Source organism: Ursus maritimus, unplaced genomic scaffold (genome assembly GCF_017311325.1).
Source record: "Ursus maritimus isolate PB19 unplaced genomic scaffold, ASM1731132v1 scaffold_16, whole genome shotgun sequence".
NCBI classification, from domain to species: domain Eukaryota; kingdom Metazoa; phylum Chordata; class Mammalia; order Carnivora; family Ursidae; genus Ursus; species Ursus maritimus.
The window spans coordinates 15,604,752-15,620,343 of NW_024424008.1; positions in this window are offsets into that span (position 1 = coordinate 15,604,752).

The window sequence follows — 15,592 nt, forward strand, 5'->3', positions numbered from 1 at the left end:
TAGCTTCTTCTATTACTTCTGTAGGAAATAATCCCAACACTTAGCATCGGTATAATTGTTCCTATTTCTCAAAAACACCTTTCCCACATGTATTTCCTCACTTGAATTTCATAATCCTGAGTCAAAGAAATTATTAAAATTTTTTTATTTTATAGTAATTACCTATTTATCAAGCACTCTATATAGTTTAAAATATTATTCCTAATTCATTTAATTGTCACAATAACCAGATGAGGTAGGAATGGTGGTTCTGTCATAATATCCATTTTAGGCAGGAGAAAGTTACCTTGAATATCTACCTGAAAGTAGATATTAAATGAGATGTCCAAGTTAATTTGAGGAGGTGTCGGGAGACATGCCTCACATCCAGGTCTCTGGTTTCCAGGGTTTTAACTCCAGTAATACTGAACTCTACTCCCAGAATCTTAAGCACCACGTTCTGGATTCCAATAGCAGGGCCAGAACTAACTATAACTAGCTGGTGACCTTGAGCTAGTTCCCTTTGCTTTGTTTTCTCATATGTAAAAGGAGAGGTTTGAATTAGGATTTCTGATGCCCCATCAAGGGCTAAAAGTTCTGTAATTCTAGCCTTTCTCCCCCCCACCCAGCTCTCAAAATAATCTTTATCTCAGAATAATAATTACAACCTTAGCTGACATTTGTTCTCACTGGGTGTCAGGTACTGTGCTAAGAACTCTGCCTCCATTTTCTCTTTAAATCTCACAACACGCCGGGGACAACTGTCTCTCATTTACAGATAAGAAAACGTGGACTTGACAGAGGTTAAATGAACTACCCACGACCAACAGAATTAGTAAGCCTCAGAGGGAGCTCTGACCACAGGTCGGACTGGCCAAGAGGACCTTAACCCAGTCTTTGTTGTTCTTGTGGAAGAAATAAGGCCCCCTGCATTGCTGGTCACCTCTTTCCACGCAGAAGGCAGGGGAGGGGGAAAAAAAAGGCAAACCGACTAACATCAAGCCTCTGCAAGGCAAAAATGGAAAACCGCTGGAAGGGCGCCTGGGAGGATCCAGCCCAGACCCAGGGGGCGGGGCGCCCCTCCCGCCAGCCACAGGATAGCGGCTTGGGCCACCCTACCCTCCGGGACCGTTACCTTGTTGAGATGTGGGTTCCTGGTGACATCGTATCCACGCTTCTTCAGGGGCACGGGGCGAGCCGGGCCGGATTTGGAGTGGCAGCCTCGGGCGGGCGCGGAGGGTTTCCAGCGTGGGACGCCGCCGCAGGCCTGGCCCCGCAGGAGCGCCAGCCGCGCGCCACTGCCCAGCGCGGCGCCCATGGTCCTTGCGCAGACCTGGCACCGGGGAGAAACCAAGGTCAGGGGCGCCTGACGGCCAACCAGGAGCCACGCGCGCCGCAGGGCACCGAGTCTGAGTCGGGGACGCGTCTTCGGGGAGAGGGCAGGGGGTCCTAAAGGTGAAAAGCACCAGTTCCCCGCCCCTCCTTGGCGGCCACCTGCGCGGCTCTCCCGGCTAGCCTGCGGTGCGCAGGCCTAGCCAAGCCCCCGGCAAAGCGAAAGCAAGCCCAGGAAGCAGATCCGGTGCGGGTGACCGCCCGCGCCACCCCCGCTCCCATTCCTGCGAGGAAGAGGCAACTGCGTGGCCGAGGGCCCCCGAACCTCCAACCTCGCTCCGTGGCTCGCCTCGATGCCTCCTTCCCCAGCCCACCTGTGCTGCGCCCAGAGCTGATGTCGCAGGCGGGGCGAGGCGCTGCGGACCGATGTTCCCCTCCTGCCAATGGCTGCACCGCACCCGCGGCCGCAAGAGCGCAGGGCTTACGCGTTCTGGAAGGAGAGGTCCCCAAACCTTTGTTCGCAGTGCGGGACTTCCCCTGAGGACGCGCGTGGAGCACCTCATAACCGTGTGCACGTGCCTCGCCAGTGACAAAATGAAGCTCAGAAAGCCTCCTGAGTGTCTCCATCCTGACAAGGTGAACGCACAGAGGCTGTTAGCATTTAGGGAGTAGCATGCCCTCTACTCACTCACCTTTGCAGGAAGGCCGTAGCTTTGGGATTCAAAGTTGAAATCCTCAGACACCCAGTGCTCACTCTTGCTTTGCACTGCACGGTACAATAGCCATTAGCCACATGTGGCTCTATAAATTTAAATAAATTAATTCAAATGGGATAAAATTTAAAAATCCAGTTCCTCAGTCACACCTAGCCTCATTTCATGTGCTCAAGAGTCACTGGCATATAGGAGCTTGGGATTGGATAGCACAGATATGGAACATTTGTATCTTTGCAGGAAGTTCTGTGGGACATCACTGATACAGGGTCCACAGTTACCAAAAGGGCTCCTGGGTACCCTGTGGAGCTGGTCATGGATTGCTGTGGACAGACAGGGACCTGAGGTCCATCTAGTCCTCAATTTAACTTTACACTTTACCCACATAGTAGCTAGGAGATTCCTTTTAAAGCAAACATTTCATTGTGTGCAGAATAAAATCCAAACTCTTTTTGATGTCTGTGGGTTATCCCACAACCTGGCTTCTGCCAGCTACTTCAGGTTCATTCTATTTCACTCTGCCTCCCACTGCACTGCAGCCACACTGCTCCTTCCTGTGTTTCCACCCCATCCAATTCCTTCCCACCTCAGGGCCTTTGTACTTGCTATCACCTCTACTTACAGAGCTCGTTGTCTCTGGTCTCCACCAAACTGTCAACTTAAGGCTTTTTTTCCACTTCATCCAATGTCAGCCAGTGAAGGGTTTTTCCCTTCACAGAACTTGCCGCAGCCAGTAATTAGCTCGTTTCTCTAATTGTTTATTGTCTGTCTCTACCTAGAATGTAAGCTTCATATGGAAAGGCTCTTTGCCTGTAAACGCCTTTATCTTCACTTCTCAGCTCAGGGTGTGGTACAAAATGGCACAATAAATAGTTGGGTGAATGAAGGAAAGGGACAACCATTTTCACAAAGATTGGACTGGAAAGAAGACAGAAGGAGATTCTTCCTGAGGGAGAGGAGAGGATCCTGAATCTAGGCAGGGGCAAGCGCAGACACAGTGAACTCTTGAACTGCCCATTTATATAAGCCCATACGTGATTTTTTTCTTTTAAAAAAACCAGTTTGAGTCAGATTTTTGGTTGCTTGCAACCAAGAGCATTAACTGATACTTTCCTCTCAATACTGTTTTTATATTTGCACATCTTCCCACCAATTAACAAACATCTTGAGGGGGGAGATTGTGTGTCTGGGTGTATTTCCGTCTTTGGTTCCTGACACATAGCAAATTGTCAAAACCTGTTTGTTGAATGAGTCTGCCCTTGCTTGATACAATGACCTTTCTCTCACCTGGAAGACATTTAATAGGTAAACCTCAGTCATTCAAAACTGTGCTGGGAGCCAGGACGGAAACAACAAAGGTTTCCAAACAAGCCAATATAATTTTTATATAATCTATTCACTAAAGCATGCACAGTTTACATATGAGAGTCTCTCACACGTCTCCATCTGTGGCCTCTCCTTTCTTAACTCAGACGTAATTCCAGCAATACTATTTTTCTTTTGTGTGTGTTTGATATTTGGTCACAGGAAGGAGAGGTGCTAGCAGCAGAAGGCAGGAGCAAGAGGAGGTGAGGGCTCTGCTCCAGACAGCTGTCCAGGGACCCAGGTTCTTTCTGCAGGTCTTGTCCTACTCTGCCCAGAAGCACTGATCCACATCGGCTTCCAAGCCAGTGGAAAGGGGGAAAGAGGAAGTGAAGGGCACTCCTTTGGGGAAGTGACATGTAAGTTGCCCACATTACTTCTGTTCACACTCTATTGATGAAAACTAAGTCACAGTCACATTAAGCTACAGGGAAGCCTGGAAGATATTGTCTGTAGTGGGAAAGGCACATATTCTACTACCAGGAAGAGGGGGAAAATGGGTTCCTGGGGACTAAAAACTACATGTCTAGATATAATACTCATTTTATATTAAAGTGCTTGGCATGGAGCAGATACTCAGAAACTGTTAGCTCTTATTATTGGCAGCATGGTTTCCATCTCTGGTTTCAGGACAACTTCTTTACTTTTACAGCTGAACATAGGATTACAGAGACCAGGTTCAGAGTTATAGAAACTTTCCAGAACTTCTTCCAACTCCCTACAACTCTGACTTCCTTAGCTAGCCAGTGCTGTGATCTGGTCCGACACTAGATAAAACTAATGAGTCTCCATAATTTGTCTTGGCCCCTCTCCCTGCACGTCCCATTTACTGGCTTCTGCCATGGTTGTGATGCTGCTTCCTGGGGTGGCTGAAAAGGAATCCCATTCCCATCCTCCCTGGCCAGTTTCCGTATTCCCAGTGCACTTAGTACCTTTGCTTTTCCATTTTGATTACCAAGATTCGCATAGCTATCCATTACCCTACTAGATTGAGCTCCTTGAGGGCTGGAACCACCTTTGCAATTCCTTGCATGTCCAATACCTGAGACAGTGACTGGAACCAAGAATACATTCAGTTTGTTGAATTAAATAAAATCGATATGAATCAAATGTTTGCATAACCTTCCAAGGAGTCAACTTGATTGAAACCAAATTTGGTGCATTGTTAAAAAGGCATCATAATAGCTTCAAATTAGAGTTTTAGTTCAGTCAGCTATCTTGAAACAAGACCATTTGTCTTTTGTAAGCAGATTTTAATGTCTCTACGTATGGGTTTAAAAAAATTGAGGTGCATGAAAAATTCATTAATTTTTGGCTAATCCCATTGTTTCACAAATGTGTAATATTCTACACAACATTTCATGTTCATGAGTGCCCTAAAAGAACTCTTTAATTCACATTGCTGCTAGAAATATTTGGAGATACTTCAACTCTACTGTTTATGCCAAAGGAGAATGGTGAGGAACATTTATGTCCTTGTCTTCAGACTCGGCACACATGCCCTTCACTCTGGGACTTAGCTCAAGTAGTTTCCTCCGCTTCCGGCACTTGGAGTTAGAGCCCCATCCTTCCTCCCCTGCTCCCCTCAAATACCACATCTTCTGACAGGTAAGTCTTCCCAGATTCCCCAGCCCATAGCAGCTTGCCCTGTCTCCCACATGTTCCCCAAACTCTGTTTTTTGTTTTTTTTAAAGATTTTATTTATTTATTTATTTGACAGAGACAGCCAGCGAGAGAGGGAACACAAGCAGGGGGAGTGGGAGAGGAAGAAGCAGGCTCCCAGCAGAGGAGCCCGATGTGGGACTCGATCCCGATCCCGGAACGCCGGGATCACGCCCTGAGCCCAAGGCAGACGCTTTAACGACTGCGCTACCCAGGCGCCCCTCCCCAAACTCTGTTATTTGCATCTGTCCTATTGCACTTTTATAGTCTGTCTCTCTGTGAAGTAATTGACTTACGTGCTTGTCTTCTCTGAGCCTCAAAGGGGATCATAGAAGTAAAGCAACAGCTTTGGATTCAGACGGTCTTGACTTCACCACTGACCTTGGGCACTTTACGTGACCTCTATAAGCCCCATCATCTTCATGAAAAAAACTGGGTTTCTAATATTACTTCCTACATTGATTTTTGGTAGATTAATGTATTTATTTGTTTTTTTAAAACCACATTATAATGCACTTCCCACATGCCAGGCACTGTTCTAGTGGTTTATAAATATCAACTCTTGTAATGTCATAATATTCTTATGAAATACTAAGCTTGTTATTAAGCTATTTCTCTCAGCTCCAGATCTTCCTTTTTAGGCTCTGGTTTACGGCTCGTACTTGGACTCAGCAAACCAGTTCTTCTTTGGCAGCAAGTTTCCTATTAATTTCTGCCAATAGGGGGCACTGGAGAGAGATGAAAGGCCAGAGAGGGGGCATTTCCTCCTTTCCCTGGGCTTGCTTTTTTTTTTTTTTCCTTTCAGTAACCCCTCACCCCCACCCCTCAACCACCCAGCATCAGTGGCTGATCCAGCCTCCACTGTCCTCCCGCATTCTGGAACAAGCCTCACAGGCCCCCACAAACTTCGTGGGTCTTTCCTCCAGGGGTCTATCTTCTTGGTTGCCCAGGCCTCTTCCCTTTGTTCCTCCAGCCTTAAAGGTGGGAGCTGCTTGCTCTGGGTACCCTCTGTGATTGCCTCAAAACTCCCTTCCTTCTCATTCAGCCCTCTGGCACCTGTGAAACCAGTTCTGTTGAATTCTTTTTGTTCAGCGACACTTACTAGGGTCTGGTCTTCCTGACTGGACCCTGCCTGATACTAGTATCACTATTATCTCCATTTTACAGATGATGAAATAAAACCTGGAGAAGTCAAATAACTCAATGAGGTGGACCAGGATTTAACCCACGCTCCAGAGGCCCTGTCGTTCCCCAGGACACTAAGGGCTTACGTTTGGGAAGCACTTAGAGAGGCCTGGTGCAGGTGAGCACTAAATGTATGGTGGTCATCTGATCTCCAATTATCATCCTCATTGTTAACTCATCAAACTTGCATCTTACACCACACCTAGCACAGGGTTGTTTGCAACAAATGTCCGTGGGACCGAATTTGATTCACCTGAATAGAGAAGGACAAAATGGCGCAGAGATAGAAACAGATGTGGAGGAGTGAGAGGGGCCACAGAGCCTCCGACCCCTCCTTCTTGTTTCCAGGGTGACTGATTCTTCCTCTCTTCTTTTCCCTCTCTCCACTTCCCTGCCACCCTCCGCTTGTCCGATCAAGTGGGACTAAACAGTTCCCTGACATTCTGAAAATGCCGCAAGGGGAAATGAAACAGTAATTTTGCTGGGTAGGAGAAGAAAACATGTTTCTTATTTTTCTATTTCCTTACATTCTGTTTCCTTATTCTTCTGTTGCACTGCCATAATTTTTAATTCCTAATTTTCACAAGGAAAGGATATCTTTGAAGTACCCACATTTCTCATAGAGGTGGCCACCAGACTCCGTTATCCCTGCATCCTGTTATCACAAGAACACTTTGAAATCCTTGTTTATAAACCCGTTCAGGATTCTACTCAAGTAGTTGTGGTACCACACATAATTGCTTCCAGAGAGAAGGCTACAGCATATGGCATTTCTTTCTCATCAGACTCCCTGCCTGATTCTCACTAATCCTGGACAGGCTCTTTCCCCTTCGTGGCCTGGCCTCCGGGGCAGCTCTTATTTTCATGGCTGGTTTAGGCACAGTCTATAATGCATTCACACAGGCCCGCTGCTTCTGCCCTGCAACAGAAATCCCAAGAAGAAAATGCCCTTGGTCAGGGTGAACAGGGAGAGAATGAATAACCAGCACTTCATATGTGTTTTCTAGGCCTCCGGATTTCCCAGAGGTTGTTTAAAAAAAAAATCTATTTTCTGCCCCTCTTGAAACACTCTATTCAAGCCCTCAGTCCCCTGAACAGCCACGACGCCATCCCTCCATTCTGCTCCGGGCCCCTCGGCCTCCTCCCTCCTCACACAAAAGTTAGACAAAAAGGCAACTGTTCGAAAAAGGCAAGACACGGAAACAGAAATTCATGGCCGCAGCTGCTGAGCTAAGCAGCTGATAAGGGGGAACAAATTTGTGCCCTGGGTGTTTGTTTGGAGGTCAGGGCAGTGGCCCAGCAGTCGAAGGGGAGAGTTCTTTGTCCACGGTGTGATTCGCCCATCTGGCCCATTCAGCATCCCCTGCACCCGCTGACCCCTGCTTCTCCGGCTCCTTCTCTTCTTGGGCTGCAAGCTTGTTAAGCTGTAATGAGCATGTCCTGCCGCTTCCTCATTGACTTTGCAACAATCCCAACCCACTTCCATAATGCGGAAAAAATTGTTATCCTCTGTTGACAGTTCTATTCCTCAGTGGGACATAAATCATTAGCTTTCTGGAGGAATCTTGAGGACTGCCCTAGAGTTTGGGTTATTTTTTGTTTTCCGGTGAAGATACGTTTTCTGTAAGTATAATTGGTGAGATTGACAGGCAATTCCCAGTGAACTTGGGTTCTCTTCAGCTCCTTATCACTTCCAGTCGTTTTTGTTTCCCCTTCTCACAAATTTTCACCACTCCACCCCTCCCCTCAGCTCAAATTCAGCCTCCAATACCCCCTGCCCGATTCACTGAGCCTTGCTCCCAAAGAGATGTAATTTGTTTCCTTTGCGGCTCCCCTGGTCAGAGCTTCTGGCTTGCACGGTTGATTAGTGCACTGCACTTATCTGTGTCATCGGGCAGCCCACAGAGCAAGCATTCAGGGGGCTGGGAAACTGAATGTGGATTCCCACCAAAAGGCCAGTGTTTCTCCCTCCAGGTCCCACCAATTATTTCATGCAGGCCGCTCATGTTCAGGAAATCTGTGCTTCTCAGAGCAGGTGGGTTTAATTCTCCTTAGCTTGAACTTGGGGCTTGGTTTCAAATCTAAAAGACTGGCTCACAAAGGGTAAACGTGGAGACCGATCAGGGAGCATTCAGGTGATATGGACTGGAAAGAGGCCTTTTTGCTCCTCAGGCACCAGAATTAGCCACATGCCTTTTATTTTTTCACAGGTTTTGACCTTGATGTTCAAAGCAGGTTTTCAAATTGAGCTGCACTAACATGTTATTTAACACCTTATTTTGCACAATAAAATAAGGGATAGAAGCGAAGGTCACCATTTGGGGTTTTCATCTCAGAGTTTTGCAAATATAAATGTCAAGTTCTTTGTGTAGGAGCTAAGAGCTTTCTCTTTGCAGTCAGATACTTCGGGGTTTGGATCCGTGCTCTGCCAGTAATTAGCTGTGTGATCCTGGGGGATTTGCTTGATCTTCCTGAACCTCAGTTTTCTTATCTATAAAATTAGGATGATAATAGTAGTACTTAATTCATAAGGTGGTCATGAGGATGCAGTATCTGGCACATAGTAAACCTTCAATATTAACTATTGCTATTTCAATACTTCCTTTGTATTCCCACAGAACAATTCTGGACACGTAATAATTGCTGAATAAACATTGGTTAAATCGCATTGAACTGAATTTTCAAAGTTCAGTTTTCAAAGGTTTAGTGTGAAATATTGGTATAGCTCTAAGGCTAGTAACTATAGAAGCTGAATATTCAGTAAATTTTAGCTGTATTTTAATGATCATGGAACGAACATGCACATAAACATGTACACACGCGTGTAGACATCCTAGATACTGTCAAGTTCTATTAAAATGGGAGCCATGTGAATGTCCCCCAGGCCCCACTGTCTCATGTTGCAGGAAAGTTTACTTGCACCACTGGCCTTTGGGTTGGCAAAATCTATCTCCCTCCACCTGTCAAATGCCAGGATCTGAGCTCACACAAACTTTGTGCTTACCTAGGAGTCTGCCCAGAAGACAGGCAGGTTTTATAATCTGACCACACCGTGACTGTTCTGCTACCTTCTGCCCCCTGGGACCATGGCCCCCTGTTCCAGGCCCCAGCACCAGTGAAACTCTGTTGGGATTCCCACTTAGTGGCACTGGCCCCTACAACTTCTGAAGTCCTCAGGGTGGCTGCCTTCTCATGCAGGGCAGCCTGAAAATCTTGATAATTCTTCCTGTCTCTGAATTTCTGTGGTTCCTGACTTTTTTTCTCTTGCCGAACTCTCAAAGAGTTTAGCTCTCTTGGTAGTGGCAGGGGAATGTAGAGAAGATCTAGGACTCCTCTTGGCATGATCCTTTCAGATTTACCTGGCAGAATGGCATGGGCCTTCTGGGACTCATTTATTACATCTCTCCCCTTCTCAGAGCACACAAGTGTTCCTGGGGAAAAACGGCGCCCCAGTGGATTCCAGAACAACCTCATGGCACACTCTGAACCTCTGCTTCCTCCTGTCATAGCTTCTGATTTTGCCTACCCTGCAAACATTCTTTGCCCAATATGGTTTTTCTGAAGGAGAGGCATTTTCCCTGTCTAGTTTCGAGCTTCAGTTGGCCTACCAAGTTCAATAGACATATCTATCAGTCAACTACTGAGGCCCAAGTTTCTCTTCATGCATCTCCAAGGCCTTATACAAATCAGAGATGTATCCAGGCAGGGGCTTAAATGTCTAAGCACCCTGTCACCTTGAAGCCATCTGTCTGCCTAGACCATACAGAAGACCTCCGGGGTGCCTGGGTGGCACAGCGGTTGGGCATCTGCCTTCGGCTCAGGGCGTGATCCCGGCGTTCTGGGATCGAGCCCCACATCGGGCTCCTCTGCTATGAGCCTGCTTCTCCCTCTCCCACTCCCCCTGCTTGTGTTCCCTCTCTCGCTGGCTGTCTCTCTTTGTCAAATAAATAAATAAAATCTTTAAAAAAAAAAAAAAGAAGACCTCCAATAGAAGCTGTGTAATTACAGAACTGCATCCAAAGCCCAGCTCTTACTCAGTTGAGATGCCCCGACACCCATCTTTAAAAACCTTTGCTTTAACACGATGAGTGTGACAGAAATGAAGAGAGTATTGGAGTTTCTTTACAAACCAGGTGAAGTATTGAAGTTGAGTTGGGGACTTTCTCAAACTTCTGGTAATTACAGAGTATATGAAATTACATAATTCTAATGTTGGAAAGGATCTTAGAGATCATCCAGGTTTTATAACAAATCAGTAATGGTACCAAGAACAGAAACTTTGCTCCCTGGAAAGAACTTTCTGGAAGCAGGAAGACACACGTCATTCATGCAGCAGTGGGGTTTCTTTTCTTTTTTTTAATTTAATTAATTTATTTATTTGACACAGAGAGAGAGAGAGTGCAAACGCACAAGCAGGGGGAATGGCAGGCAGAGGGAGAGAGAGAAGCAGGCTCCCCTCTGAGCAGAGAGCTGGATGTGAGGCTTGATCCCAGGACCCTGGGATTGTGATCCATGCAGAAGGCAGACGCTTAACTGACTGAGCCACCCAGGCGCCCCTCTCACTTTCTTCTTGTAAGGGAAAAAATGCTTTTTTGCAACATGAGTCTTGATGAAAGTTGAAAAATGGGGGAGGGGGGAATAAGGCAGTGAGTGTGATGATTGTTTAATCATAAGGAATGGTTTTCTTCCTCAAAGGAGAGGATTTCCTTCATTTCGTGAGAAACCCCACTCCTGCAGGGCGCCTGGGCGGCTCAGTCCATCAAGCGTCTGCTTGGGTCATGATCCCAGGGTCCTGGGATTGAGCCTCACGTAGGGCTCTCTGCTCGGTGGGAAGCCTGCTTCTCCCTCTCCTTCTGCCCCTTCCCCCACCCCAGCTCATGCGCCCTCTCTCTTTTAAATAAATAAATAAAGATCTTTATTTTTTTTTCATTTTAATGTTTTTTTATTATATTATGTTAGTCACCATACAGTACATCCCTGGTTTCTGACGTAAAGTTCGATGATTCATTAGAAGAGGAAAGTGAGAGGCTGGATAGACAGATGATCTGCATGCTGAGCACTGGAGCCAGCACGGAAAGTTCATGGCAATTAATGACCTCTAAGTTCTGAGCTCTTACCAAGCCAACATGAAAATCCTGGACTGAATAAGAAGTAATTGACATAGATTATAATTAGTAGAGAGGCTATCAAATTGGAACTATATGTGTGCATGCCTTAAATCTTGCTTACTGGTCTATACACTGTATGACAGGATATTGAATGGGATATTTCTTATTTTCTCAGGATTTCAGCTACATCCCCAAGCTAAGGACAGTAAGTGGTACCCCACATTCTATAAAGGAAGGAAGGAGCCATCAGCCATGGCCTTAGGGTTGCTCTGACCCCCAAGCGCAGAAGACTGGAGCCCACAGCTCTTTTGTTGTTGGTAGACAAATAAAGAAGCTTCCACGGGACCACATGTGATAAGGGGGAAGAGGAGGGAAGCAACAGACTATACATATGCTTTTCTCCCCCAGACATTTCCCATTGCCTGTAAAACAGGCTTAGCTTGAAGAAGAATCTTTGAAATGAACGTGAGATTGAAATTTTAAATTCTACCTCACTAAACTTATATCACCTCAAAGCAACTCTGAAGTTTTGAGATCTGCCTGATATTTTCTCGAGGCATGAGGGGGAAACTGGACCAAGCAAAACCAAAGGCCATGATGGAAAGGGATAAGATGGGCATTTCCTGTTGTATTGCACTTGTTCAGTACATTCAATAAACTAGTTACACTAGTAATAGTTAATGGTTTATGCTTTTCTAATGTAAGAGTTTTGGTTTGTTTGTTGTTTCTTTTCTTTAAATAAGAAAAGCACAATTTTGAGGTAAAGCATGATATTATGTGTTTTTGGGGACCATTGTATGAGGAAGAGACTAGTTGTTTGGGACAAATATCCATTGGAAATCCAAACTATAAAATTGTATTAAATGTCAATCACTAAAGCAGGAAGAGTGAAAACAAGCAGTTCTCTTAATAGCAGATTTCTCATCCACCTCTCTCACCCCGAACTCCAGATATGGACTGATAAGGAAAGTCCAGTGGGACCATTACCTACCCTAATCCATCAAAATTCCAATAATGCAGCCTCAGATCACTTGAAATGTGCAAGAGCTCTGTCACACTGCTGGATAGATTGAGTTGTTATTAATGGAAGTGCCAAGGTCAAATGAACTGCTGAAGAGACAACTGTCTACTTGAACAATTGATTTTTTTTGAGATTACATAAAATTTCAAACCTAAATACTTTGTTCTTTCATGCTTTTTAATGGTAATCTTGTTCATGTTTGTTCATGTTCAGATCTTGTTTCCGCTTGTTGCCATCTTCATAGTGTTGACTTTTCTTTCCGATGTGTGAGCTCGTGCTCAGAATTTTGCATCATCCACACATTTGGTAAATTGGCATTTCGGGACTGCATTAACAGAGACTTTGGGATGGAACTGAGCTCTGTGGTGAGCCAGCAGAGGCCACTGATCTTGTATTCAGGCCATTAAAAAATCAACACTCAGCAGCTCTTATTTAGTTATTTTTGCAGGACTGGAGTTTTTAGAGAAACATCAACAAAATGAAAGAATATCAAAGTCAGTAAAATAAAAAAATTACACGGTAAGGCTAGACTCAATCTCACTTTGCCCAATAGCTTTTCCTTTCTACCCCTGTAGTTACAGGTCTGCAAAGTGAGAATTCATGTTGCGTTTAAAAACTTTCCATAATTTCAAGGCCAAAAAGACCAAAAAAGTGGATTAATTCACTTTCAACAAGATGTGAAAACAAAAAAGACCCATTTAATTCTGAGTTAACTGGAAAAATCTGTTGTCCAGTTACCACCGTTCTCTGATTTTTGGTATAAGCCTCCTATTTTCCTTTTCTTTACCTTAAATGATGGTGGGAGTATAATGAGAAAGGGGTTAGAGGGAGAATTTAGTAAGAGGGAGAACTGACAGAAGACGTGAGTGATACATGAAGTTCAGAGATGAAGTGACTCTGGGGCACACACATTTAGCTCGTAGCTCATGGACCAAATACCATCACTCTGATGGAGAATTTTAGCAAAAAAATATATATATATATAGAACTAGAAGGCCAGAGTTTTAGAATTACCTGTTCGACTCCAATTATGTGGAGGTAGAGGTATCACCCAGCAGACTTGGACCAATGTATTAATCATTAGGAAGAAAGTGAATGAATGCTATTATCAAATTTTGAGGTGCTTGAGCTTAATTGCATTAAGACTACATCACGATAACAGAGCATTAAGGATTACTGAATATAGGAAACACAGATTTGCATTAAGCAAATATGACTCATATTTGAATCTCATTCAATAATCTATGCCAGGCATGGATCCTTCTGACGCACTATTGTTATTAGTGAAACATCATGCAGACACATGAAAACCTCTGGATGTCTCTGCTCTGGATGTCCTGACAGTGCCTGGGATCCTATACTACATAGCTTTTTCAGACAGTCTTGGTTCCTTGGGAAGCCCAAAGCAGATTTGCTCATAACCCTCTCTGACTCATAGGGACAGTACATGGTGAGTCCCAACAGGCAAAACCACCCCAATGCCAAAATCCATAAGGCAGAAAAGATGAAACCATAATGACTCTCAACTCTACACTCTTCGGTTGCCACAATGGATCACAGTGCATGTTCTGTACTTAAAAACTGTGGACAACAGTGATTATTTTTTATAGGATTAAAGCACCCACTTGGATCTTAGGATATTATAAAAGCTTAGGAAGAAAGACTAAAACCAAATCTTAACACTGAATGTACTTAACCCAAATTTATGGAATTGCATGGGGATTACATCTTGTGTATTTCTTGAAGCAAACATAAATATCAGTGTTTTGGTGACAGAGTTTTAATCAACAAGATTTATTTAAGTGTGTGTGTGTGTGTGTGTGTGTGTGTGTGTGTGTGTGTGTGTAATATGCATACAAATGAATGACATATCAATACATTGCATATTATTTTTGTTCCTTTTTTATTGATTTTATTGTAGCTTTATAGCTTCTATTATTAACAGCCAAAGGTAAGAGATGCCTTAGAAATAAGTATAAGGTACAGAATAGGAAATATAATATACTTCTTTACTTGCCTTGGCTTTAACAATCTCACAGTTAACTTTCAAGGTGTCTGCAATTTCATGGACTTTCTTCTCTGAGACAGGAAGACCAGGAATGCATTGATGCTGGCCTCCCTTACTTGGTAACTGAGGATGCTGCTCTAGATTTCCCCAAAAGTGCTCTCACCTTGCTCCTCCTTACTACTGTTCTAGTAGCTACATCCTCCTGGAGTACTCTTTACTCACCAATGTCTAAATCATAGGTATTCCCCACTACCTAGTTCATATGCCACCTCACCCTTCAAGCTTTGCTTAGCACATCTTTCCTCTTAGAACCACCACCACCACTCAAGGTCTTGGTCTGTGCCTCAAGTAGGTCATTTCCCAAATCTTGATCCCCAAGACCTATTCTCCCCTCTATGAATTCCGTGTTTTGAAAGGTGTATCTCCCAAGTAAACAAAATTTATTAAGAAAAGGTTTAGCCATTCAATTAATGATTTTGCTTGAGCAGTTATTGTGTAACTACCACTAATGTCATTTCTATTTAGTATGATGAATTGCATGAGTCATTGCCATGGTTGTGGCACTAATTATAATAATGAGGGTAAAGTTAAGTCAGCAGTTACTGGCCTAACACCAGCTGTTGTGCTATAACACTTGTGTCCAATGCCATGCCTGTTCCGGACATGTTCCATTGGGATACTGAAACCACCAAATATGTGTCTGTAAAAGCATGTTACCCACCGATTGCATCCTAGAAATTCCAGTGTCATCAATCAACAAGCCATAATAGCTATTGACCAACATGAGCTACGCAGTGTTAACACAGAGCTGGTATATTTCACCTGGAGAAAGCTGACCTTCTATTTTAGCTGGTGTGACAAGCTTTTGGCTTCTGTTATTTAATGCTGAAAATAGCTTTCGAACCTTTAGCTTTACTTCTAAAGCCCCTAAGTTTCTGGGGAAGCTGAACTGAGAATGAGGAGCCTTTATTCTAATCCTCTCTGATTCTTTCACCAAGTCTCAGCTGCATTCAACACCGCTGTAACCTCAAAGGTCTGCTTCCAGAAAAACACTGATCACAGATGACTGTCCAAAATGTTAAATAGTAGCTATTAAAGGTAAACCTTGAGAGTCAATTATAGTTTCGGGTCTTTCCAAACACATACTTGGCTGAGCTTGGAATAAACACTTCTCTTCAGTCTCAGTGAGACAATTTTTAAAGAGTGAATCATAAGAGTGGTA